The 24,792-nt window shown below is 42.8% G+C and overlaps 1 protein-coding gene and 1 long non-coding RNA gene across 6 annotated transcripts in view; one reads left to right on the top strand and one right to left on the bottom strand.

Annotated features, from left to right (window-relative positions):
- Positions 1–24,792, top strand: part of RNF144B (ring finger protein 144B) — a 169,803-nt gene that overhangs the window by 47,559 nt on the left and 97,452 nt on the right. The window contains exon 1 of one of the 2 annotated variants that reach the window (XM_081294358.1): positions 11,289–11,431. The exons of the other annotated variant lie outside the window; for it this stretch is intronic. The gene's annotated coding sequence lies outside the window, so the exon portion shown is untranslated. Of the gene's footprint in view, positions 1–11,288; positions 11,432–24,792 lie in introns of those variants that run through there. 2 annotated transcript variants of the gene reach the window in all.
- Positions 1–24,792, bottom strand: part of LOC308649062 — a 65,612-nt gene that overhangs the window by 31,037 nt on the left and 9,783 nt on the right. The window contains exons 3-4 of one of the 4 annotated variants that reach the window (XR_014021966.1): positions 11,997–12,235; positions 10,339–11,107 (exon numbers count right to left, since the gene is read on the bottom strand). The exons of 1 other annotated variant lie outside the window; for it this stretch is intronic. This is a non-coding gene — a long non-coding RNA (uncharacterized lncRNA). Of the gene's footprint in view, positions 1–4,414; positions 5,738–10,338; positions 11,108–11,996; positions 12,236–13,762; positions 13,961–24,792 lie in introns of those variants that run through there. 2 more of the 4 variants (XR_014021965.1, XR_014021967.1) reach the window with 2 other exon arrangements.

The raw sequence follows: 24,792 nt of genomic DNA, 5'->3' as shown, positions 1-24,792 counted from the left end.
TCTTTTAAAATGTTTCAAAACAAAAGAAGGAATAAAATAGTTATAATTACATTAGTATGATTTAATAGTTATGCAAACTATAAATTTTTCAATTTCATTCTTATTAAAATTTACTTGTTCAGTTACTATAATGTTGTTTGTTAAATATAGATAGGCAAATCCATACTCATTATTCAAATAGGCCAGTGCATATAACTTTTCCTCTTTTTATTCCAAAGATATACCAAAGATATATTACTTATCAATCCATTACTTTTTCTCTCTTTATAAGTGGTAATTCTTCTTTTCTTTCTTAATATATATATATTTAGTTTTTTTAGAATATATTTTTAGTTATTATTATATATATATATATATATATTTAGTTTTTTTAGAATATATTTTTAGTTATTATATATATATATATATATATATATATATATATATATATATTTAATAGATATTTTTTAGTGGTCACAAGACCTTTATTTTATCTTTATGTGGTGTTGAGGATCAAACCCAGTGCCTCACGCATGCTAGGTGAGTGCTCTACCACTGAGCCACAACTCCAGCCCTATTTTCTCTTTTTATTGGTATAACCATTTATACTAAGTTCAATAAAATAAAAATAGTTCTGTCCAGGCCTTTCTGACCATCATTGTAATTATTTGTTTCTTTTTACAATTACAACTAAAATAATTTTGTCATATAGAGAAGGGTAATATTAAAAATTGATTTTTTTCCAGGTCAAATTTGTTGGGTATGTTGCTGCTTCAGGGATATTTTTCCACATGAACTTGACCACCTCTGCTAACTTTCCCTGTGCTACTATACTTAGTCAAGTAAGCATATCCTGCTTTTGTGTAACAAGTTCCTGGAAAGCCCTTATATAATCAGAGTCTTTGGAAAACAGAGCTTTAAAATGTATTTTTTTAACTTGTATAGTTGCTCATTTTCTTTCTTGGGGGGATACAGGGGATTAAACTCAGGGGCACTCAACCACTCAGCCACATCCCAGCCCTATTTTTATTTTATGTAGAGACAGGGTCTCACTGAGTTGCTCAGAACCTCGCTTTTGCTGAGGCTGGCTTTGAACTCTCGATCCTCCTGCCTCAGCCTCCCAAGCCACTGGGATTACAGGTGTGGGCCATTGCACTGGCTCATTTTCTTTTCACCCCATTTACCTTCTACTCTTTTGCCCTGATTAAGAGAGCCATAACTCCATTTTGCACTGAAATGACTGTCCCAGACTCATGGGTCCTCTTTGGTCCTATAAAATACCCACCAGTGAATACAGCCTATAATATGCTGGCTCCACTTAATCCAAACACCTTGGCGGCTGGGATTATCATTCCCTGGCACTGGCGGGTCCAGGTTAGTTTTGGAAGATGCCAGGCTAACATAGATCTGGCACTTGTTTCTGCTTCCCACATTCCGCTTGCTTCTACCCACCTAGAATGAAACGAGCAAAACGTTCCCTGCCAGAGACGGTTCAGGAACCACCCAGCCTAACAGGGAAGACAGGACTGCTTTATGTGGTCCAGGGACATGGTAGGTAGGAATCCCACCTAGGAGCAGGCACAAGTATGTGAGCTATTCAGTCTAACTGTTAAAAAGCAACCAAGAATTTCTGAATGAACTTTAGCTGGGTTTTTAGGAGAAGCATCAAGTTCTTAAAGCCCCTTCTTCTTCTTCTTCTTTTTATTTTTAAATATTTTTTAGTTGTAGTTGACCCAATACCTTTATTTTATTTATTTTTACATGGTGCTGGGGATTGAACCCAGGGCCTCACGTGGGCTAGGCGAGTGCTCTGCCACTGAGCCACAGCCCAGCCCCTTGAAGCCCCTTCTTTTCCACTGGCTTGGAAATATTCCCACATTCCCTGGTGAATTTCCCCACAGGTATATTTTCAGAAGAACTTGGATAGAACTTCTCTAGAATTCCTTCTGTTAGTTCAGAATTAGAAAAAGACACCTGTGATGGATGGCTGTCTACGTGGATTGCACTGTCATATGCTATCACAGGCCAGCCTGATCCCCACACGGGCAACCTTTCAAGTTCCCTGTTTGTTTTGCACGGGCCAAACGCCCTGGTCCATTGACCTCTTCCCCATGTCTGCGGATGATTAGAGCAAGAGTTAATCCAGTGTGTTCACCTGAACAGATGCATTAGTCCAAGTGTCAATGCTGCACATAAAACAAAATATTTTCTGAAGACCTTCAAATAGAGCAAATAATGGTGTAATTTTTAGTCTAATGGTGGGGAAAGTGAACAGTGTTCTTTGAGCAAGAATTTTGGCTTTGGCCTTAGGAAAATTAGAGTATAAATCCTGCCTCATTAAGTTTATTAGCTGTGAGATTTTTGGGCAAATGACTGACCTCTATGAGACTCAGTTTCCTTATCTAAGAAACAGAAATGATAATTCCAGCCGCCAGGTTGTTTGGATTAAGTGGAGTACAGCTGGTAGAATGCCCAGCATATTATAGCTTGTAGTCACTGGCAGGTATAATTGTGGTATTTAGTACCACTTTAGGGTCCTCTGAGGTCATATCCTCCATGAGTTTCTGCCTGGCCAGCTGATACAGAACACTAGTCTTTTTTCTTTGGAGTTAATAGGAAAATTCTATCAGCTGGAAATAGTGCCTGAACACTTGGGGATTATTAGTCTGGATGTTGGTTTTATTATCTGCTTTATGTCAGTTGTTTTATTATTCTTAACGCATCTCCCTTTGGGTTTATTGGCGTCTCTTCCAGCATATGTGATGCCGACCACAGAGCACTTTGAAGGGTGAAGGGATGATGCGTTTAACTCAGGGAGGGACGTTTCCTGAAAGAGGGTCAGTATTTACCTCTTCATTATGGGGGTGGTTCTGTGTGTGATCACAATGAGAGTAAGAGGATACTTTGATGAGTCTCTTACATTTTTAGGTGCAGGGTCTAGTGACTACCCCAAGAAAGACAAACAATCATAATTTGAGCTTCGCTGAAAAGGATAAACCTCAGTGTTTCCGTCTTGGAGGGGAAAATGGCCGTGACTTTCCCTTATGTGAAAACCCCCGTTGGACTATTAAGGGACGTGACAGTACTCTGAGGAAGCTCCCGAGGAGGTGATCTGGACTGGTTATTCAACCTACGGATCCAGGGTATTTAATTCTTTTGGGCTAAGGAGAAAAATAACTTTTCCCTTAATTTCTATATTAAATAAAATTTCTAGTTTTAATGAATGAATATGAGAGTTGACAAAAGCCGTTGAATATGTCAGTTTCTTTCTCTGTAAAATGAGGGAGCTGGAAAGGCACCCAAACCTTTTCTGCCCCCACAGTCTCTGATTAGAATGCAAATCAGCAGATCCCAATGGCCGATGAACATCTGCTGGTCATGCCATATCCTTCACATGAGGGTTGCCTGGGCCCCCAAAGACTGTGCACTCCTAATATTTGAAGGGAAGATGTCGTTTAAACTTTTATAATTGGGGGTCAAAAAAGTGGCAAGGGAATTTTGATTTTCTATTTTCTATTTTTTATTTCCCCCCTTAACAATCAGCAAGTCAGTGCTCCTTCGTTGAAGTTAAATAAACATTTGTTTCCCTTGAGTTTTCCCAGGTGACTGCAGAGCTGTGAGCTTTGCTCTGATAGCAGTGCTGTATTAGCACCTTGTCTTCTGCCTGGGGAGGCCTGGGGATGGGTTCAGTGGCAGAGTGCTTGCCTAGCATGTGGGAGGCACTGGTTTGATCCTCAGCACCACATAAAAAATAAATTAATAAGCAAAGATATTGTGTGTCCTTCTACAACTAAAAAACATTAAAAAAACAAGCAAACAAAACTTGTCCTCCTCCCACCGGGATTCTTAACCTGTGCCCACTGGCAGCACACCACAATACCCTGTTTTCTGGAAGTCTCAATACAAATGCAAAGCTTAAGAAAACAAAGCTCAGGTAAGAATTTAAGTGACATACTTACCATCTATCAAATTTGAACTTTGTCTTTTCTACCTTAAATTTCACATGTTTTTCTAGATATCTTGTTTAAAATGTTAAAAACATGATACCCCTCCCCAGGGCTTAGAGTAAGTTAACAAGTATGTCACATTGCTACAGTTTTCCAAGTGCTTTGTTCATACTTAAACCCATTTCATTGTCACTTAAATCAATTGAAGTCTCACGTCATATTTTATAAAGTTGAGCAGCGTTATAATTATCACTTTTTATAGATCAGGAAGCTGAGATACAGGAAGACCGAGTAACTTGCTGGGCATGTTAGAGGAAAATCCAGGCCTAAATTCAACTTCTGTGATATTTGCATATTACTAGCTCAGTTCAAATCAGCAAGCATGCTGTAACATGCCCCTTTTTGCAGTGTAAGGGAATTTTACTTATTGTGCAACTTGGGACAGGATTTCTCTATTTCTTAAAATACTATGTAGGCCCCATCTCATCCTTAGCTCAAGTTGGCCTGAAAAACATTATAATCCATTTTAGCTTCAGTGGTGCATGTCTGTAATCCCAGTGGCTTGGGAGGCTGAGGCAGGAGGATCATGAGGTCAAACCCAGCTTCAAAAATTTAGCAAGGCTCTGAGCAACTTAGCAAGACTCTGACTCAAAATAAAAGGATGTAGCTCAGTGGTTAAGTGCCCTGAGTTCAATCCCTTACTCCCCTGTGCCAGAAAAAGAATATGATCCATTTTATAAAGGAAGAGTTTCAAAATGTTCAATGCAGGAGGATTCCATAGGCAACAATGAATTAAGTCATTCAACAATTAAGCGAGGCTCCACTCTTTTAAGGACTGCAGAAATGGCAGTGAAGAGGAAGAGACAAAAATTCCAGCCGTCATGAAGCTGACCTTCTAAGGAATGGGGTGAGGAGACCGGAAATCAACAAGTCAGAAAAATGTACCATGTGCCATCTGAAGGTGATACTCACTATAGGGGGAACAGGGCTAGCAATTGTGAAGAGTGTGATTGACAAGATGGTGTTTATGTCATTTACACCTGAAAGGGGCAGGTGAGGGAGGAGCCTGGGTAAGTGGAGAGGCAGACTCCAGGCAGGGAAACAAGAGCCAAAGGCCTAACGTGGAGGCTGTCCTGGTGCCAGTGAAACCTTCATAAAAGGAGAAACAGAGCCCACAGAGTCGTGCAGCAGTTATATTAGGAACTTCAGCATGTATTCAACGGTGGCTGGATGGGTTTTTGTGTGATTTCCCAAGGCTTTTAGTGCTAAGTGGTGGAAGTCATATCTTTCCCCAAATCTTTACATTCGAGGATAGTATTATTGTCAGTTTTGCTAACGCTTGTAGCAATTTCATTTTTCTTAAGTCCTTTTTTAGTATATTTTTGTTTGATTTTTTTTTGTGAGTGTGTGTGTGTGTGTGTGTGTGTGCCCGCGCGCTGAGGAGGGAACCAAGGGCCTCATACACACACATTAGGCAAATGCACTGCCACTGAGCTACGTCCCCAGGGCAGAGTATTATTTTTCTGAAGAGTCAGTACATTTACTAAGTGTAAGGAATACATAGTGGTGTATGAGTTTAAAGTGTCCCTCTAGTACCTCAGATACCCAGTTCTTCCCTGGGGAGGCAAAGAGGTCCCTCCGTCCTTTCTTCTGTGCCCAAGGAAAGGCTAGACATCTGGATGATCAATGCGGCCTAGAGGTTGGGGCCTCAGCTTTTGGGGCCACCGACTGTGTCTCTGCCCTGGTTTTGGTGCTCACCGTGTCTGACCTTGGGCAAGCAGCTGAAGGTCTAAATGCTTCCAATTTCTCATCTATGGAATGGAGAAAATAATATTTGGTTTAACCTGAGGATTAAATGAGATTTTCTTTGTATAAAATAGTATAAAAATGTAAAGAATTTACATAATTTCTAGCAGATGATAAATACCCAGTAGTTGTTTGCTGTTATGAGCATACTTAATTCTCACTGGAAGCTTTCGTGGTGCCCTACTGTACCCAGAAGGAAAGTGTCTTCGAAAGGTCAAGAGCTCTCGTAGGAAGCCGGGGCTGGCAGGCGATGGCCCCGTGGTGCTTGGTGGTAACTCCAGTCCCACAGCCTGGGTTTCTTCTGTGAATGTTGTTGCGATGGCTCTCAGGTGTCTTCCTTTTACTACGCAAGCTGTATAAATGTCAGATGAATGTAAATGACGATGACAGCGAGGTGTTTGCTTGGAAGCCTAATCAGATTCCTCTCATTTATTTTTAATGGCTTCAGCCAAGGATATTTCTAAGTTAGTTTTGGTTTTAGCCTTAGGCAACACCTTTTCTTTCCAAAGATGTCCCTTGAGCATTTGCTATGCTTGATGCAGCACATTCACGCAATGGTGGAAGAACTGGATGGCCCCCTCCCACAATGGTTACTGTTGAGCGAGAGATTTAGTCACATACATCTTTAAAATACCATGTCATATTTGCTCCCATAGAGGTTTGTCCAAGTTGAGGAAAGGATAATTTCCAAAACATTGCTTTCTTTCATTTTTTTCTTTCCTTTGGAGAATCACCAGGTTTATTGCTCATGGATGTACATCAAATAATTCTTGGGAACAATAGACTTGTTTTCATTTGGTATGCCTGCGAATGTTCTAAATATTTGGTATTACTGCTTGCTTTGAAGGTTCAGTGGGTTGCAAGCAGGCATTGCACTGTTTGCCAACGGAGAAGTCACTATTGGTATAGCACACAAAGGAGATTAGGACTTCATAATGCACAGAGGGAAGACAATAGGTATGGATTTTAAGTGGATTGTACAAAAGGTGGGAAATGTGAGTGCAGTCTGCCTTGAAGCAATGATAAATTATAAATGCTGCCGGCTATTATTCTTGTATGGAGGAAGTAAAAAAATCTTGAACCATTAATTCTGATTTGTCTGGCATAAATGGTCTACTCAGCCCTACATGCCCAGAGGAATAAAACATATAATAGAAGGTTTGGAAAATAATAAACTCTTCAATCAACTTCAATCAGGCTTTTTTTTTTTTTTTGGTCATGTTTGGCTTTGTAAATTTCTAAATAAACCATAGTAGGAGCTCAGTTAAAAAGAGAAGGAAGTATAGGATAATTTAACATATTTGCTTATTATTCATGGCCATCGGAGAGAGCCACTGCCTGTTTCTGTTTGTTCACTGGACCTTCTCTCAGGAAGGTTTGTACATCTTATCCGCTTCCCCACGTCTGTGAAACTGTCACTCTCACTTGCCCTTGATCTTGTAAGTGAATGCATGTCTGGTAGGAAGACTCACATCTCTACCCCTGCCTCAGTTATGGGTGGGATTTACCTGCAGAATTGTGCCTGCCTTTCGGTTCCAATTCATGAGTTTGGGCCCAGAACTTCCCATAGCCCACCTGAAGAGACCCAATGGCTCATATTCTTGGATCTGGTCTATAGCAGCCAAAATGTTCTTGCTGCTGGTGCTGCTGCTGCTGTGGTGGGGTTCTTTGCCAGACTTCTAGATTTCCCTGCTATGATCTGAATGTTGTTGTCCCCAAAATCCATGTTGTTGAACTCTTGACTGACCCCCCCCCCCAAGGTGATGGTATTAGGGATCTGGGGCCTGAGGAAGGCCACTTGGTCATGGGGGCAGGGCCCTCATGAATGGGATTAGTGCCTTATGAAAGAGGTCTGAGAGACCCCTGCTGCTTCCACCATGTGGGGTGACAGGGACAAGGTGGCTTTCCATACACTAGGAAGGAGGCCCTCATCAGACACCAAGTGTGTCTTGGTCTTGGACTGTCCAGCTTCCAGAACTGTGGGGAATAGGGTTTCAGTTGTTTATAAACTATGCCAGCTGATGGTATCCTGCTGCAGCGGCCCATGTGGACTAAGACACTCCTTTTCCTACCGCTCTAGGGCTTGTCTTTGTGCAGTTCCCTTTATACCTTCCTGTTCAGAATTAGTGGAGGTCTGTGTTTAAAATATGTATTTATAAGGCCCCACCCCTGCCGCTGAATTGGACTGGATGTTTTCATGGGTAGGGTGAGGATGTGAGCATGGAGAGGGAGGCCCTGGAATTTGCATTCAAAACAGACTTTTCATATGGTATTTGTGCATGCTGGACTTTGGGATCAGGTTAATGACCAGTGTTTCCCCTTGGTAGGCACGTGCAAAAGGGCTGAATGAATGAATGACAACAAATCTCTATTTCCCTTCCATTGGGACCAACCTGTTAGAAATGTTCATTTTTTTTTAATTTTTAAAAATGTTTGTTTTTTTAGTTTTAGGTGGACACAGTCTTTGTTTTATTTTTATGTGGTGCCGAGCATCGAACCCAGCACCTCATGCATTCTAGGCGAGTGCTCTACCACTGAGCCACAACCCCAGCCCCAGAAATATGTTTATTCATGAAGTGTAGGTAAATTCATTCTGTAGCATGTTGACAGTTTCAGTAGGTAAATCTACTGTAGGTGAAGTCATTCTGTAGCTACGTACTATAGGTAAACTCCTTTGCTTGGGATAGGGCTTATAGATAGTTGTATTATTTATTTATTTATTAACATGCTTTGGTTTGCCCAGGAAGACACTTATGCGAGTCCTTCTGGTTTTTCCCATGGCCACATGAATAACAGGGTCAGATGATGAAATCAGGCAAACCTGCTGCAGACACAGCCGACTGGAGGAGCAGGTTGTACTCCGCAGGTGGCTGCCTCCTAGTCCCAGGTCTGAAGCCACCGAGTGTTGGTGGTGGGTTGCTCTTGATCATGGAGATGGGGGCATCGGGCAGCCAAGCCTGCAGGAAGCTCCTCCATGGCCAGCCTTTCTTGTGAGCGGATGAAGCTGGTTCCTGGGTTTCCCAGGAAGCTGGTCAAGGCCCTCGCTGTTGTGGCCCCTGCTCACTCTCAGGCCCCGCCGACCAAGTCCAGCGGGTGGTGAGGGGCTGCCTGCCACGGTGGTGCCTGTTTTTCTACCTGACTCCTCACTGATTTCTCTTGGTGTGAGTCACTGTCTGTGGTTTGATGGACTTGAAGATACTGAGGAAGTAACTGCTGAGCCTGGGAGGCTGTCAGCAGGTTGGGGAGTTCATTAAGAGAATGCCACAGAGCTGGTGGCCGCTGTCCTTCCTCAGGTCACCTTTCCACTTCCCACCGAGAACCCACTCCTGCTGCCCAGGTAACTGAACTGGGCTTGCTTCCATGAGGCTGGGCACCGGAGGCCATGTGGCTGGGCCTCCCTTTCCAGCCCAGGGCTCCCTCCTCCAGCACCTGCAAGTTCTTGTGGGAGTCCTGCAGATGGTAAAGAAAGAGCCCTCCTGAAATTCTGCAGGGTGCCCTGCCCATGAGTGTTAGGAGCACTCCCATTTTAAAGACTGATCATGGAGAGCAGCTTTGGGTTCCCGGCCACTTTGAGAGGAAGGGACAGACACATCTGAGTACCCACCTCCCACCTTAGCAACCCCCCATCGGGGGTCCATTTACTGTTATTTAATTAACTGCAGCCTGTACTTTATTCCCACTGCCTCGGTGTTTACCCAGTGATCCTTTTCTGTCCCAGTTACATGTGGTCATCATCCCTCCTTAGGCTTCTCCCAGCACGTCTCTCTCTCACAAGGTCTCTGATGACCTTCGCAGTTTTGAAGAGTATTTTCAGACTGTTCCTCGGTGGGAAGTTGGGTGTTTGCTGGTGTTTTCCTCATGGTCAGACTTGGGTGTGGGTTCTTAGGAAGAGCGCACCCCCTTCGCTTCACCTCATTGGGGGACAGGCTGTCAGCGTGACTTGTCACACTGATATGAGCCTGGAGCTCCTGGCCGGGGCAGTGCTGGTCGGGGTTTTCCACTGCAAAGCTTGGTCCCCACCCTCCTTCTTCCTCCAGAACTCAGTAGAAGGAAGTCACGTAAGAAGCGGAGTGCTATGCGTCACCTCCTTGAGGGAGAGTATCTACATGTACAAATTATTTGAAATTTTTCCACATGGGAGATTGTTCTATCCTCACTCATCTATTTAAGTCATATGGGTATATGAATATTTAATTTTATGTTTTGTGCTATAATTTAATCCCACTTTATTTTGTTGTTCAAATTATAGGGCTTTTTGTTTGTTTGTTTGTTTTTGGGTTATTTGATACTGGTGAGATTGAAGCCAGGGGTACTTTACCACTGAGCCGTATCCCAGCCTTTATTTTTTATTTTGACACATGGTTTTGCTAAATCGCTGAGGCTGACCTTGGACTTGCAATCTTCCTGCCTTAAACTCCCAGATTGTCTGGGATTATTGGTTGTGTTACCATGCCTGTCTGGGTTTTTGTCTCCTCTCTCCCTCCCTTTCTCTCTCTCTCTCTCTTTTTCTTTCTTTGTGTTCATTAAAAAAAAAAAACTGGGACTTTAGACTTTGATTGGGTCTAGACCTGCCTGTAGTTAGGTAAAAGAGGTGAGCACCTAACTGTGTGATCTCAGGGTCTTTACCACCAGTCTAACACCAGTGCTGTTTGAGGTTGCTGCTCCTTCCATTAGTTTGGGAGCCTGCTGCAAGGAAGCACCATGGACTGGTAGTTTATCCAAGATCAAAATGTCAGCAGGTTTGGTTTATCCTGAGGTCCCCCTCTTTGGCTTGCAGATGGCATCTTCTCCCTGTGTCCCCACACGGTCTTCCTTCTATGTGTTGGTGACATTATATCTTCTTATAAGGACACCAGTTATGTTGGGTCAGGTCCCATCCCCAGTGACTTCATTTTAACCCAATTACCTCTCTAGAGACAATATCCTCAAAAATAGTCGTATTCTGAAGTCCTGGAGGTTAGGACATGAGAATTTTGGAGGCACACTGTTCAGGCCCGAAGGCTCCTTAAAGGTGCCTTGTGTCAGCACGCATTTTGCCAAGCACTAATTAGAAAGGCGACTCGTTGGTTATGTTCTTTAATTTACCTGATCGGCACCACCCTCATTGCCGGGAAGCAGTGGTGTTCCTGCTCTCAGGCAGTTTAAGACCCAGGTCACTGGGGTGGGGATTTGGAATCTGTTAATGGCAATGCTGTGATAGAGGCCTCTGCTGTGGCCACCATGAGACCATTGGAGGCCCAGTGGGTGTGAGGAAGGGAGAGGAGCTGCAGGGCGTGGCACTGAGCTGGAAGTGAGTAGTCCCACACTTTCTGTGCAAGATGCATCTGCCCACGTTGAGAAGCGTCTTACTCTCCTTGCTCCATCACACACAGAATCTATAAGAAAGAGCTCAGGGTCAAATGTATGTATGAAACTGGGCGATTGACAGCACAGGGGTGAGTATCTCTTGGTGTACCTGCTGCTCAGTGTGGCAGAGAAGAGTCTGTCTCTATTCTTAGCTCAGAGTTATGTTACAAAAGACCTCCTGGCTCCTTGCGCACCTTGCCCAGAATGGGTATGGCTCTTGTGCAATGCACACATATCCTTGATCCTACGCCCAGTGTTTGAAGCTTATTATAAGGTCACTGTGACCTTATGGACAACAGATCCTGCTGGTGAATGTGGTTCTGTGTCTTGAGCTTATTTAACCATGGCAGAAGGTAATTGTGTTGAGTTTTCGTACTTTGTGTTTCATGTCACATTAGTGTCTTCTAAGGCTGGTTAAGACTTGGGAAAATGGGCCTGAATGTAGAGTAGTGATTACTAGAGGTTGGGAAGGGCCCGGGCAGGGGTGGGTAAAGGGTACACAACACAGGTGGATAGCAGTAAGCGCTGATGTTCCCCAGCACAGAGGGATGGCTGTCATTCGAAACATCCTGTTATATATCTTAAGAAGATGTGGACAGGGTGCTCAGAGGCTCCGGCCGGGAAGAAATGATGCGGAGAGGGTGGTGCAAATTCCTGATTTGATCCATATGTGTTGGGTGCACGTGCTGGAATATCAAACTTGACCCCACGAATATGTGCAATTAATACATATTAATAAAAAATAAAAAATAAAAATGAGGTTGATTTAAACAAAAAAGAGCACATTTGAAAGGAAAGAGCCTAAGCTATGCTGCAGATTTCCTTGACTGAGGCAGAACCTGCTGGTTGCCTCTCCAAATCCCACTTGCAACTTCTCTTTCAGTAACAGAGCATGAGCCAAGTTAAAAGGCTGTATACCTCAGTATCCATTGCAACCAAATGTCGTCCCACAGTTGAGCTTCAGAGAATAAGATTTAAGTAGAAGGGCGGTGGGAAATTCCAGTTAGGCTGTTAGAGTGGGTCCTTCTAGAAGAGATACACATTCTTCTGCTCCTTTCTCTTTTCTTCTTTCCTCTGTTGTTGGATGTGATGGCTGGAATTTCAGCAGGCATCTTGGCCCATGAAGTAATCTTGCAAATACAAGACTGACACAAGGACTGTGAGCAGAAAACAGAATAAGCTCAGGTCCTAAATAACTCAGCAGCTTTATAGGCACAATTATGTGCAGAAAGAAACTTTTTTATATGAAAGGAAGAAAAAGCTTTTATCTTAAGACATTCCCTCCCCCCAACCCCTGTTATAAGCAAACAAATCTAATTCTTAGTGAACTCTAGGTACACATTAAAATCATGTGGGGAATCTATTTAAAAATATAACTTCCAGGACCCTGTTTCCAGAGCTTCTGGTTTTACCGATTTAGCATTGAAATCAGCCAAGTGTCATTTAAAAGAAATGTTGTTGTATTTTTTATACCTTTAATTCATTTATTTATATGTGGTTCTGAGGATCGAACCAGTACCTCACACATGCTAGGCAAGCGCACCACCACTGAGCTACAGCCCCAGCCCCAAGTGCCATTCTTAAAATGCGCCCCCAGTGATTCTAGTGTAGTATCAGGGCAGAGAGCCAGTGTCCTCTCTGATACTCTGTGTCCTTCTAGTAACTATTCTGCTTGAATAATCCTGCCTTCTCCCACCTCTGTGGCCCTTGTTTTACTTCTGTACTGTTAGGGAAGGGAAGAGTACTAGGGACATAAATAAGAGAACCAAATTGAAACAATGTGTGTTTTAACTATTGAAAACAGTTTTTGGAATTTGAATGGTAGTATGGATATGAGCAGATTCCGAGACCCAGACAGCATTGAAACAATGATGAAAATTGTGTCATAGAACTTTCCTTGGAAGAAATAAGTGAAACTCCAGTCCTCCACACTTCCCTTCCCTCCACCAAGTTCAAAGGAGTTACCAAAACAATAGGGCTGGGAAGTATGGAAATAAGTGTGCCTCTAAAGCCAAGTGGTAGTTAGCTGTATGGAGGGGGAACAAGGGTAGCTTTAAATTATTTTTTCATGGCTGCAGTTAACATTCGGGTCTGCGAGGACAATCAATGGGGAAGAGAAGTTCAGTTCTCAGGCCATCTGTTATATTAATTGGACAGTGATCTCTCTCTTCCCTAGAGTGTTCTTTTATTTCCAATACTTTTTAAAAATCTTAAGATGCTAACCCCTAAATTCATTTTGGCATTCACACTATAAAGATTGTGATTTTTGGATTTTTAGTCTAATATTCACAACTTTGTGTTTGTCAACAGCAAGATAGATACTTGTTGTACAGTAAGAGTTTGAGATATGAACATGATGTCAAACCTCCCCCTTCTCCGGTTTCTTTTAGGTTATTTGCTACAGAGTTTTCTGTGAGAAATCATGAGTGGGGAGAAATAATGAAGGTGCATGTAATCAATTTGATTGCAAATAATGAGGAAAATTGCCATATTTTGTTTTGGTCTTTCGGCAGAAGTTTTCATGTAAGCAGCTTAGTGTTTAAAAACAATTAGTTTTAATTGATACAGACATATTATTACATTAGAGATAATCAATATGTTAGAGATGTGCTTTGGAAATATCCATATGTTAGAAATAATGAGCAACTGTTGGCTGAAAGTACTAGAAGCTTGGGTAAAACTGGTTTATGCAGAAAGGAAAATTTATAAGTCTACATAATCAGAAGCACGGGTATAAGATGTTTCAGAAGTGACTGATTTAGCAGTTCAGCGGGGTCCTCATTGGACTGGTTGTTTTTAATCTTCCGTTGTCATCGTCAGTGTGGCAGCCGATGAGTTGTGGTTATCTGACAGAAGGGCTGCAGCAGACCCAAGCGTCATACCTGCATTTACCAATGGCAGAAAAATGGAAGTGGTCACATGCCTTTCCCCTGTGTGCCTGTAAAGAATAGACTTTTCAATGACCACTGGATCTGGCTTCCCCTGGAAGTTCATTCGTCAGATTGGTGTCCCCATCTTTTTACTAAATGACATACTAGTAGGGGGAGTGGAAATGCTCTGACAGACTTATTCAACAAAGTCACCCCTTTCTCCTTGCTGGAGAGGGGCCATGTTAGGGCCAGCCTCACCAGCGATACCTGTAACGTTAGGTCTCTGTTGGCCAGGTCACTACCTCTAGTGAAGAATATTCATGGGAAGCTGGGCAGGGTGGTGCATGCTTGTAATCTCAGCTACTCAGGAGGCTGAGGCAGAGGATCCCAAGTTGGTGGTCAGCCTGGGCAATTTAGCAAGACCCTGTCTCAAATACAATAGAAAGGCTGCGGATGTAGCTTAGTGGTAGAGTGCTTGCATAACACGTGCAGGGCCCTTAATCCCCAGAACACACACACACACACACACACACACACACTCACAATTCATGGTTGTAATTAGAGTACATATGATTAGGCATTAGTATTGTATAATATTAATAACGTCATGCATGCTTATATTAGTGTAGTGCATAATTTACGTGCATGATAATACATAATACGTGTCATGTACATAGTTACACATGCATAGTCCTAGCACACACATAAATGGAGCAAGGCAGATGAAATGACTGCAGCTAGAGGGGGGCTGTGATAGGGCCCATGGTGCGGATTCTGAAGAACTTGGGAGTGGTCGAGGCTCTGAAGCCTTATGCTGTCTTCCCAGCAGTGTGGATACTCAGCCTTTGCTTCATATCATTGATACGTTGGCATGGTTTCCTATAAGACCACCCTAACTCAAACCAACTGTCGATATTGTGTATAAGCTTGTGGAATATATATGGAAAAAGAGAGGGGGACTCTCTTCATTAACATTTTATGTTAACAGTTATTTCTAAAAGGTTTTAAACTTCTGAAGAGCACTAACTTCTTGAACATAATATTTTCTTCTATTGAGAGTCTGTGGCCAAATTTGCTTCGATTATCATTTAGCAATTTATGTTTGTGAAAGCATCTTGTTTTGGTTTATTTTTAGTTGAACTGCATCAATTTAACCCTTATTTACAATGTTCTGCCTCTTCTTCACCTTCATGGAGCTCTGGTTTATAGGGAGCCTCACCTTAGACATGTATCTAGAGTATGTTGCTTAATGAAAATGCTGAATCATTCTCACCGAGTGTGCATCTCATGGACCTTATTCTTCATGGTCTATCTAGCTACTGGGGGTTGAACCCAGGGGTGCTTTACACTGAGCCACATCCCCAGCCCTTTTTTATTTTTTATTTTGAGACAGGGTCTCGCTAAGTTGCTAAGCCTTGCTCTGAACTTGGAATTCTCCTGCCTCAGCCTCTGGAGTTGGGAGGACAGGCGTGTGCCACGGTGCCCACTTCCTCGTCTTTCTTGACCATGACGCCCACTGCCATCTTTGTTTTTACTTGCAGTTCACACCCCATCTCCCCTACTCTTGGGTCTCCTGTTGCGGAGTCAGTGTTGACCTCCAGGATCGCCGGTCCAGTGGGCCCTTTGGGTCTTTACCTTGCTTGAGTTTTCAGTGCCTTTAGATTCTGCAGTCTCTTCTTCGCAGAACTTTCTAGTCCCTTGGCTCTCGTGGAGTCCCCTTACTTGGTCCTACTGCTTTGGTCATTCGTGTTTGGAACCTTCACTATCTCTATTTGTGAGTGATCCAAAGAGGTTTAGGTTCTAAGCTTTCTTCACCTCAAACTTGTATGACTGTAGGTGAAATCAAAATCCCTGGTTTCTATTCGATAACTAAGTAAGCAGACTTCTCCTGAATCCATGTTTTCACAGACCTGTTGTCATAGAGCCCAAGGCATGTCACTCTATAGTTCACCTTGAAATCAACATGTGTTTTCCTCCACGGTCGCCCATCCAATTGCTGTTATCAGAAACATGGAAGTCAACCTTGGGATATTGAACTCCTGTATTGCCCACATCCTCCCTGGTCCCTAGTCCCAGCAGTTTTTGGCCACTGTCAGCATCGTCTCTAACCCTGTGCTGCAGTACCCTTACCTAGAAACGCCTGCATGCAATTTCCCTCCCCTGGATCTATTTCTATAGTGTAGCCAAAGGGATCACTTAAAGAATACAGATCTGGTAAGATGAAGTCGCTTAAAGAGGCTTCCTATGGTCTGTTAGTTCAGCTTTTAAACTTACAGATTCCTTCTCTCTCACCTGGCTAACCCCTCCACCCGAATTCTAGAGTGCGTTTCAACCTTTCAACACTCCAGCCCTACTGAATTCTCTAAATTCCTCACATGCATCGTGTTTTTCTGCCCTCTGCCCTTGAAACACACAGTTTTCACTGTCTGGGCACTTTTTTCATATTTATTTTCTGACTCCTACTCCTCTCCTGTCTCAGCTTAGATGTCAGTTCCCTGGGGGGTCTTTCCTACCCCTGTGATAGACCAGTAATTCTCAACGCTTCACTTGACATTAGAATCAGCTGGGGGAATTTTATTTTTAATTTTTTTTCTTTCCACATTTTTATTGGTGCATTGTAGTTGTACATAACAATGGGATTTGCAACATACTTGTACATGCACACAATATGCCAATGTAATTTGCCAGTATCACTCCCCAGCACTCACCCCCTTCCTCCCCACCCCCACCCCCTGGTCTCTTTCCTCTACTGATGTCCTTTTGATTTCCACGAGACCCCACCCCACTTTTCTTTTTAGTTTTGCTCTCTAGCATATTCTACATATGAGAAAACATGACCCTTGACCTTCTGAGTTTGGCTTACCTCGATTAACATAATGGTCTCTAGTTCCATCTATTTTCCTGCAAGTGTCATAATTTCATTTTTCATTATGGCTGAATAAAACTCTACTGTGTATATATATCACATTTTCTTGATTCATTTATCTGTTGATAAGACACCAGGCTGGTTACATAGTTAGGCTAATGTGCGTTGCACTGCTACAACATGGGTGTGCGTGTGTCGCTACAGTATGATGATGTTGATTCTTCAAGATAAATACCTAGAAGTCACTTGGTGGTCACATGGTGGTCCCAGGCCTTTATACTGGTTTCCATAGCAGTTGTACTAATTTATAATTAGCTGGGGAAACTTTAAAAGTGATCCAGATGAACTGCTCTGGGAGGGGGTTTGAATCAGCGTCCCCTGGAGGAGCTGTTAAAACTAGTCACCCAGCAGTGTCCACACTGCTGGACCAGGGACCTCACTTTGAGACATTGCTCCAGATGAGGCTCGTTCTAGGCCCCAGGAAAGTGCTTGCACGGCACAGGCCTTGCTGGGCACAGTACTCATCACACTTCAGGATAACTGCTTTTAAAAACTGTTTTTCTTGCTAGAAAGGAAGGACAGTCCTTTTCTCGTGAGGTCAGGCACACTGGCCTTCTGATTAACCTTTGTATCCCTCACAGGTCCAGCCCTGTGCCTGACACATAATAAGGATTTATTCAATACTAACGCTGGAGAGATGAATAAAAATTCCAGTTTGGGTAAGAATGTAGTGTCCAGATTGTCCACAGGTCAGTTAAGGCAGCACTAATGCAGAAGTGAGACTAGACGCTGCCTACGGATCTACGTGTAACTTGGTGGATTTTGGTTTGCTCACTCGGAATCTTCCTGAGGGTGCTGAACGTGTCTTGAGGTGCCGCTGCACCCCGGTCCCCTCAAGCTCACCAGTACCCTCAACACATGGGAGCAGCAACGTGTGGGCATCTTTGACTGATTGTGGTGCAAGACAAGCCCATGGAGATCAGGCCCTTATTCCGGTGTGTACAGGTGTATACTGCCATGTCTGTGGGTTAGGTGGTGTGTTCTTTTGAAATATCAGAGTAGAAGACAATCAAAGAAGACCTCAAGCTGTGCATTGTACAGTGCTCCATTGCCAAACGTTTAGTTCTTTAGAACTGACCAAGCAGAAACTCCGTTCCTTCAGCTCTGGACTTACTTACACTGGTGGCGATTCTGAAGTAGATCACAAATCATATATTTTTTTATTTCTTGAGCAAATATTACCATAAATTACAGTTTATCATTATAAAAACTACATGCTTATTTACTTGCCATTTCTGAATACTCCCGTGGGAAGATAATCCTTCGAATGACAGACCCAATTTCTGCCCTCCTGCACAGCTCACCGAGGGAGAAATTCAAGGAGCTCAGTGATTAAAATCTAATAGAGTAAATGCTGCTTGTGCTTGTTTATGGCTTGTCCCCTCCAAAACCCACAGTGAAATTTGATTGCCATTGTGACAGAGTTGGGAGTGGTGTCCTTAAGAAGTGATTATGTCTTAAGAGGGATTTGTGGCCACATGCAGTGGTGCACGCTTGAAATCCTAGACTTGGGGAGGCTGAGGCAGAAGGATAACAAGTTTGAGGACAGCCTGGGCAGCTTAGAAAGATCCTGTCTCAAAAATAAAAAAAAAAAGGATGGCTAGGGATACAGCTCCTTGATTGAGCATCCTGGGGCTCAGTCCCTGGTACTGCAAATAAATTAATAATTAACAAGAAAGAAAGCACGTGTGCAGATGCGTCCCTGTGCGCGCGCGCGCACACACACACACACAAACACACAGTATGAGGACTTCTAGGGGTCCTTAAAAAAGAAAAAAAAGAGGGCTTCATACCTTTCTCAAGTGAGTTAGTTCTTCCTCTTGAGGAGCTGGATTAAGTGTTTCTCCAAGATTAGTTGGACCTTCATGTTGTGTTATAGCAAGTGGTAATAGCAGGGATGGGGTCATTATTGTAGGTCATCTCTTGTCTATGGTTGTACCTAGGGACACATTCTGAGACATGCAGAATTGGAAGATTTTTCAGTCCTTTAGGATCTATGCATGAGGTTCAGCAGGACCATATGTCAGAAAATGTGCAATGTTTCATATTTACATAGTACTATTCCTCTGAATTCTACTAGAAGTTATAATTTGTGCTTCCTGTGTACTGTTTTTCACAATTAGATGTGACAGTTAACTGCATTCATTTTCTAGGTGAAGACACTAAGGTTCAGGTAGCCTAGAAAGCTTCCTCTAGACTAGATGGCTTATATTGAGGGCATCACAATTTGAACCTGGTTGAGTCAAAAGTCTATGCTCAGGCTGGGTTTATAGCTCAGTGGTTGATCACTTGCCTAGCCTGTGTGAAGCACTGGGTTCAATCCTTGACACCACATAAAAATAAAATAAATAAATTAAAAGTATTGTGTCCATCTATAACTGAAAATATGTTTAAAAAAAGTTTATACTCTTTACTTTTTGTGGTGCTGGGGATTGAACCCAGGGCCTTGTGCGTGCAAGGCAAGCTCTTTACCAACTGAGCTACACCCCCGGCCCTAGACTCTTTTCATACAGTTCACTTTCATAGAGTTTCATAGAGTGACTTACTTTATGGTAATATGGTTTAATCAAAGAGCTTCTAGTCTTACATAACTAAATTAAATTCAAGCTAGCTTTGACAAAAAAGAAAATATATTGTAAGGAGCGGGGATGTCTTGAAATGCAGAATGCAGATGGCTTCCCGAAGGAACTGGAACTGAGAATGGGAAAGCCTTAATCCTCATTCTCTCTTATCGCACCTCCTCCTTGCACATCTGTTCTTGTTCCCTCTTTGGCTTCTGTAGGTTATGCAACATGGCTGCTGCGCAGCTCTGACCAGGCCCACGTGTTAGCTGTCCCCAAATCCCAATGCCAAACTCCTGATGGAGAAAATCGACTGGCTCTGCTTCAGACAGACGTTCATCCTGGTGCAGTCAGCTGCAGCCAAGGGGATGGATGACCTCACCCAGGTGCAGCCGCCACGGGATTTGAGGCACTTTTCTTTCCTGGTCTGACTTTGGCCTTTTCTCGCTCATCTAGTTTGGCTGCCACCACTTTGGGTACTGTTCCACAGAGAAGTCCAAGTTTCCCTCTGGGTCTGACCTTTTTTTTTTTTTTTTTTTGTACTGGGGATTAAACCCAGGGGCACTCAAGCACCGAGCCACATCCCCAGCCCTTATTTTTTATTTTGTTTAGAGACAGGGTCTCACTGAGTTGCTTAGCATCTCACTTTTGCCGAGACTGGCTTTGAACTTGTGATCCTCCTGCCTCAGCCTCCCGGGATACTGGGATTATAGGGGTGCACCACTGTGCCCGGCTTCTTATAATTCTTTGAAGAGAAAATAATACTAGGTCAGGCTTGGCCAATAGGTTATTGTGTTAGTGATTTTCCTCTTTTGAAGGGCATTATCGTTTTTCTTCTAACTCATTCCTTATCCCAAGTGTCTCTGTTCATGCACTTGTGTGTGCACACATGTGCTGACACATGAGTACAGTTAGAGAACCTGTTCAGAAGAAATCACCAACTTCCTTTGGAGCTTGACTTATCTCTTGAGCTGCAGTAGCAATAGCTCTACTTACTTTCTTGGCCAACAGAAAGTGAATTAACCCTCCCACACCTGTTGTCTCTTCTGCCTCCTTATAATGTTTAAAGGCCTTTCCCCTTTATCCAGAAGTGGGTCCAGTTACTCGTTTTGGACACATTGGGAAGAATAAATTCACCCTGAAGTCTTAGGAGCAAGTGGTAGTCACCAACTTCACTATCAACTGAAGTAGCTCCTGGGGAAGGAGATCAGACCTCAGTGCCCTGTTGCATACATGGGTACTTTCTATTTTCTTCTTCAGCTGTTAGGGAGAAGAAACTCAGAGGTGAAAAATATATTGTTACATGTTTTATTGGTGGCCCAAATTTATGAATATTTAGTGTTCCAGAAGTTTGTTTGCAGACCGTTGTTTAGAACATGGAATTCATCTTGCTATGGAAACAACATTATCCTTGCTGGTTAAGTTTCTAGCAGAACCAGGAATGATCATTTGGCCTATAACATGGCTGAAATGCTAATTGTGGCCTTGAGGTTTTTCTTACCCTTAAATGTAGAGTTAGAACTCTTCTTGTCCGTGGCTCTGAACTCATTAGCTTCCTGAATCCTTGTTCACTGGAGCTTCTCTGAAGTTTAGTGCTTCTGGAATCTCAGTTTTCTGCCTCCTTAAGGAGGCAGGGGAAACCATGCAGGTATGTGGGGATGATGGGTGTGGGTATTGAAAGGTGCAGGGTGGTATAAAAGAAGGGTAGGTCCAGTGGAAGGAGGTGCCTTTGGTGTCCTCAGTGATTCCTGGGGGAAGGGCAGACCACGCTAGGGAAGAGGAGTAAGGAGGAAGGGCTGGTTGGCTGCACTTCTGGACAAGTAGGTATTGTCATTAATTAGCCAACGTCTGCCTCTAAAATACCTATTGACTGACTTTTCTTTCTGTCTGTGGTTCTTTGAGCTGTTCTTTCTCCTCGATTAGCCTGCAGTAAGTACAGGAAGAACGAACTGACAGCATTTCTCCTTTGTCTTGCTGGGTCCCTGAACTCACCCCTGGGGCTCACCATGACTGCGTGAAGTCCAGCCAGGTAGCCGCAAGGTGTGAGCCAGGTTCCTACTGCACGTGGTGATGGCAGCGTGCCTTTGCGGGTCCTGCGCCTGTGGCTTTAGCAGATGATTTCCTTTCCTTCTCCAACTTGGAACCAGACAGTTTCACATTCTCACAAGCAGATGGACAACAAGGTTGGAAGAGGATCTGGTACTGAAATAGTCCTTGAGTCATCCTCTGACTGTTCCCTCACACGGGCACTCGCCTCTCTCTCCTACAGGAGGACAATGCTGGGAATTCACTGTCCTCAGGATTGCTGGCCTCTCCTCTCAACCTATGTTTCATTTTTTCTTCTGGGTCAAGGTTGGAACTCTGCTAATATAAGAATTTGTCTAGGACTGAGATACAGCTCGGTGATAGAGCACTTGTCTACCACATGAGTGAGGCCCTGGGTTAATCCCCAGCACTGCCAAAAAAAAAAAAAAAAAGAATATTGTCTAATTTGTTTTGGCAGAACACCTGGTCTTTTGCCCTCAGTAGGTGTTTAAAAATAGAATTTATAATTAAAAGTTTTCTATCTACTGTCTATTTTTGTCCTCTTTCAAAACAACAACAAAACTCCTGACATTAAAAAGGGAAGTGTGAGTTTTTGATGTCACCTGTGACATGTTTTGGGAACTGAAGGTGCTCTGGCTAGAAACCTTTGACTTGGTCCTTGGTGCTTGTTATGTGCTGATGACCGTGTGTGAGCCCCAGGTAGTCACCCCGTGTCTTTCTGTGCTTTCTTTCCTTACCTGTCAAGTGAGACACTAAAACCTCAACACATGTGACTAGATTTACATAGATTTCTATTAATTTTCATAGATCAGAGCTATTCTTCTTCTACAGCAAAATAGTTGATGAGCAAGAAGCAGTTAATCTACTTAAGGATTTACTTATTCTGAACCATATGTATTGTGCTCAAATGCCTTTTATTCGATCCTTGCTGCAGAGGGCTTATTGTGTTCTCTTTGTGATTACATCCTCCATTTGATTTGATTTTTTTCTTTTTTTTTTCCTTTTATTTTTTTCTTGGGTCACTCAGATGACTTTTTCTTTTTAGTGTGATGCTAGGGATTGAACTCAGGGCCTTGTGCCTGCAAAGCACACACTCTACCATCAGGCCATGCTCCTGGCCCCTCCATTTGATTTTTTAATAGAGCATAAGATGCACTATAGTTCAATTCAGGGCATGTTGTGGGGTCACTTGTGTCTCATCCTGCTCATTTGGAGGTATTTTTTGCTGTCAGGCTTTCTGTTAAGAAATGGAAGCAGGAACATCAGGAGCATTCTGAGCTATGGAACAGTCTACATAAATTGGCATGTGGCCATCCAAAGTTACTCCATGATGATGGTATCTGATTTCTATTTCTCTCTCTCTCTTCCCAATTTTGATAGTTTTAGGTTAAGTCCCGTGACCTCGGTTGACCAAGATCTTATACAAATATGTGTAAAAATTTTAGGAGGCAAAGATTGGAACTTATTTTTTTCAGGATTAAGTAACACTTTGTAATGACATTGCTGACTTTGGAAAATTTTCTCTCTGTTCCTCAACACATGGATTACTTCCACCAAAAGAGGATAACATTTGGGATGATGATTTTCAAAGTAACCACGGGGAGAGAGCTTCAACCTTTGTGTGTACCTTGGGTCACATGGAAGGAAGAAAGAGGTTTGACAAGCCTCTCCGAATCCCAACAGAATTGTCTGGGAGGTTTGCACCAAAGTTTCTGTCATTTGCTTGGACTTATTCACCCTCACCTGGGGTGGTGAACAAGTCTTTCCTCTGAAGCCTCTTCTCTGTTGGCTGTGTTAATGTCTGACATGACTGAACTGTGCATTCACAATGCTTTTCAGAGGAGTTGTAAAATATGTGTCTGGTCTTTAGATAAAAGTTGACAGTTGTATATAGTGTTAATGAATCACCTAATGATCCCCCTTGGGTTTAAGAAAGCATTGGATTTTTTTTGGGGGGGTGAGGTACTGGGTATTGAACCCAGGGGCACTTGACCACTGAGCCACATCCCCAGCCCTATTTTGTATTTTATTTAGAGACAGAGTCTCACTGAGTTTCTTAGCACCTTGCTTTTGCTGAGTTTGGCTTTGAACTCACGGTCCTCCTGTCTTAGCCTCCCGAGCTGCTGGGATTACAGGTGAGTGCGACTGTGCCCGGGGAAAGCATAGGGTATTGATATACATGTAGGAATAAAGTTAGGGTTGACTTTCCTTGTTTGCTTTTTTGCTTTTATTAGAGCTTGAAAAGCTTAAAATTGGTAGTTCTAAAATTTCATCATGTTTTTTCCCTCAGTTCTTTCTGCCATTGCTGACTTTGCTTTCGATTTCTTTTGCCCAGAAAACTCTCTTCCTCCTACCCCTTGTCTTCCCATGCTCTGTTAAATTCTCCAGATTCTGGAGGGCTGGGCTCAAAAAGCTGCCTGTCTTCCTGGATCCCAGAGGGACATGGCATGCTCTGCCCAGTTACCTGTCCAATCTATGTCTTTCCTCCACCACCTGAAAGTTCTGTTTTGTTTATCTTTGTGTTCGTAGCACCTGATAGAGGACCTGGTAGATAATAGGAGCTTCATAAATGTTTTTCAAATGAAGCAATGAGGATAAGCGCGCTGCACTAAGAGAGGGTATCTAACTACATGGAGGAGGGAAAGGGAGGTGGTGGAAGTACCCCAGAAAAGATAGGCCTGGAATGACGTTTTCTTGGAGGAGGAGCTATTAGCCAGATAAGAGGGGTGGGAAGAATGACCTTGGTAAATGGAAAATCAGAGGAATTGTGAATAAGGAATTTCAGGTACTTATAAATAGTGAAGTATGACTGGAACTTCAATGCTAAGTGGAAAAGGCTGAAAAAATGGCTCTAAAAAGAAGGCAGGTTCTATGTTAATTTGAATTTTGTGCCAGTGAAAATAATTATTTAGGTTATTAGCCAGAATTTACCTCTGTTCTGCACTGATCAGTAGTAAAAAAAAAGCCAGGTGTGGGACTAGATTTCATGAGGACATTTGATTAGAAGAACTTAAATATTTATTTTTATGTAATAATTACTTCAAAGGAAATGGATGGGTATATCAGTCTTTGTGTGAAACAAATGTTTGCTAAAATCAAAAACTAAAATATTAAAAGGTTCAAGGACATTTTTCCTGACTTAGAGACAAAAATACTGGAATCTCAATTTAACCTAAGTGATTAACCAGGTCTCATGTCAGGGGACAACTTTATAGCTGAAGCTGTGTTTTAATGAAGCGTTCCTGGTCCATCAGTTGCTAACCATTTACAGATGGGATACTCATAGTTCATAAGTAGATAAGCCTAGATTA

Source organism: Spermophilus citellus, assembly GCF_964194105.1.
Source record: "Spermophilus citellus genome assembly, chromosome: 5".
In the NCBI taxonomy this organism is placed as follows: Eukaryota; Metazoa; Chordata; class Mammalia; order Rodentia; family Sciuridae; genus Spermophilus; species Spermophilus citellus.
Note: the sequence above shows the minus strand (reverse complement) of the source record. Positions and strands in the feature narration are given on the sequence as shown.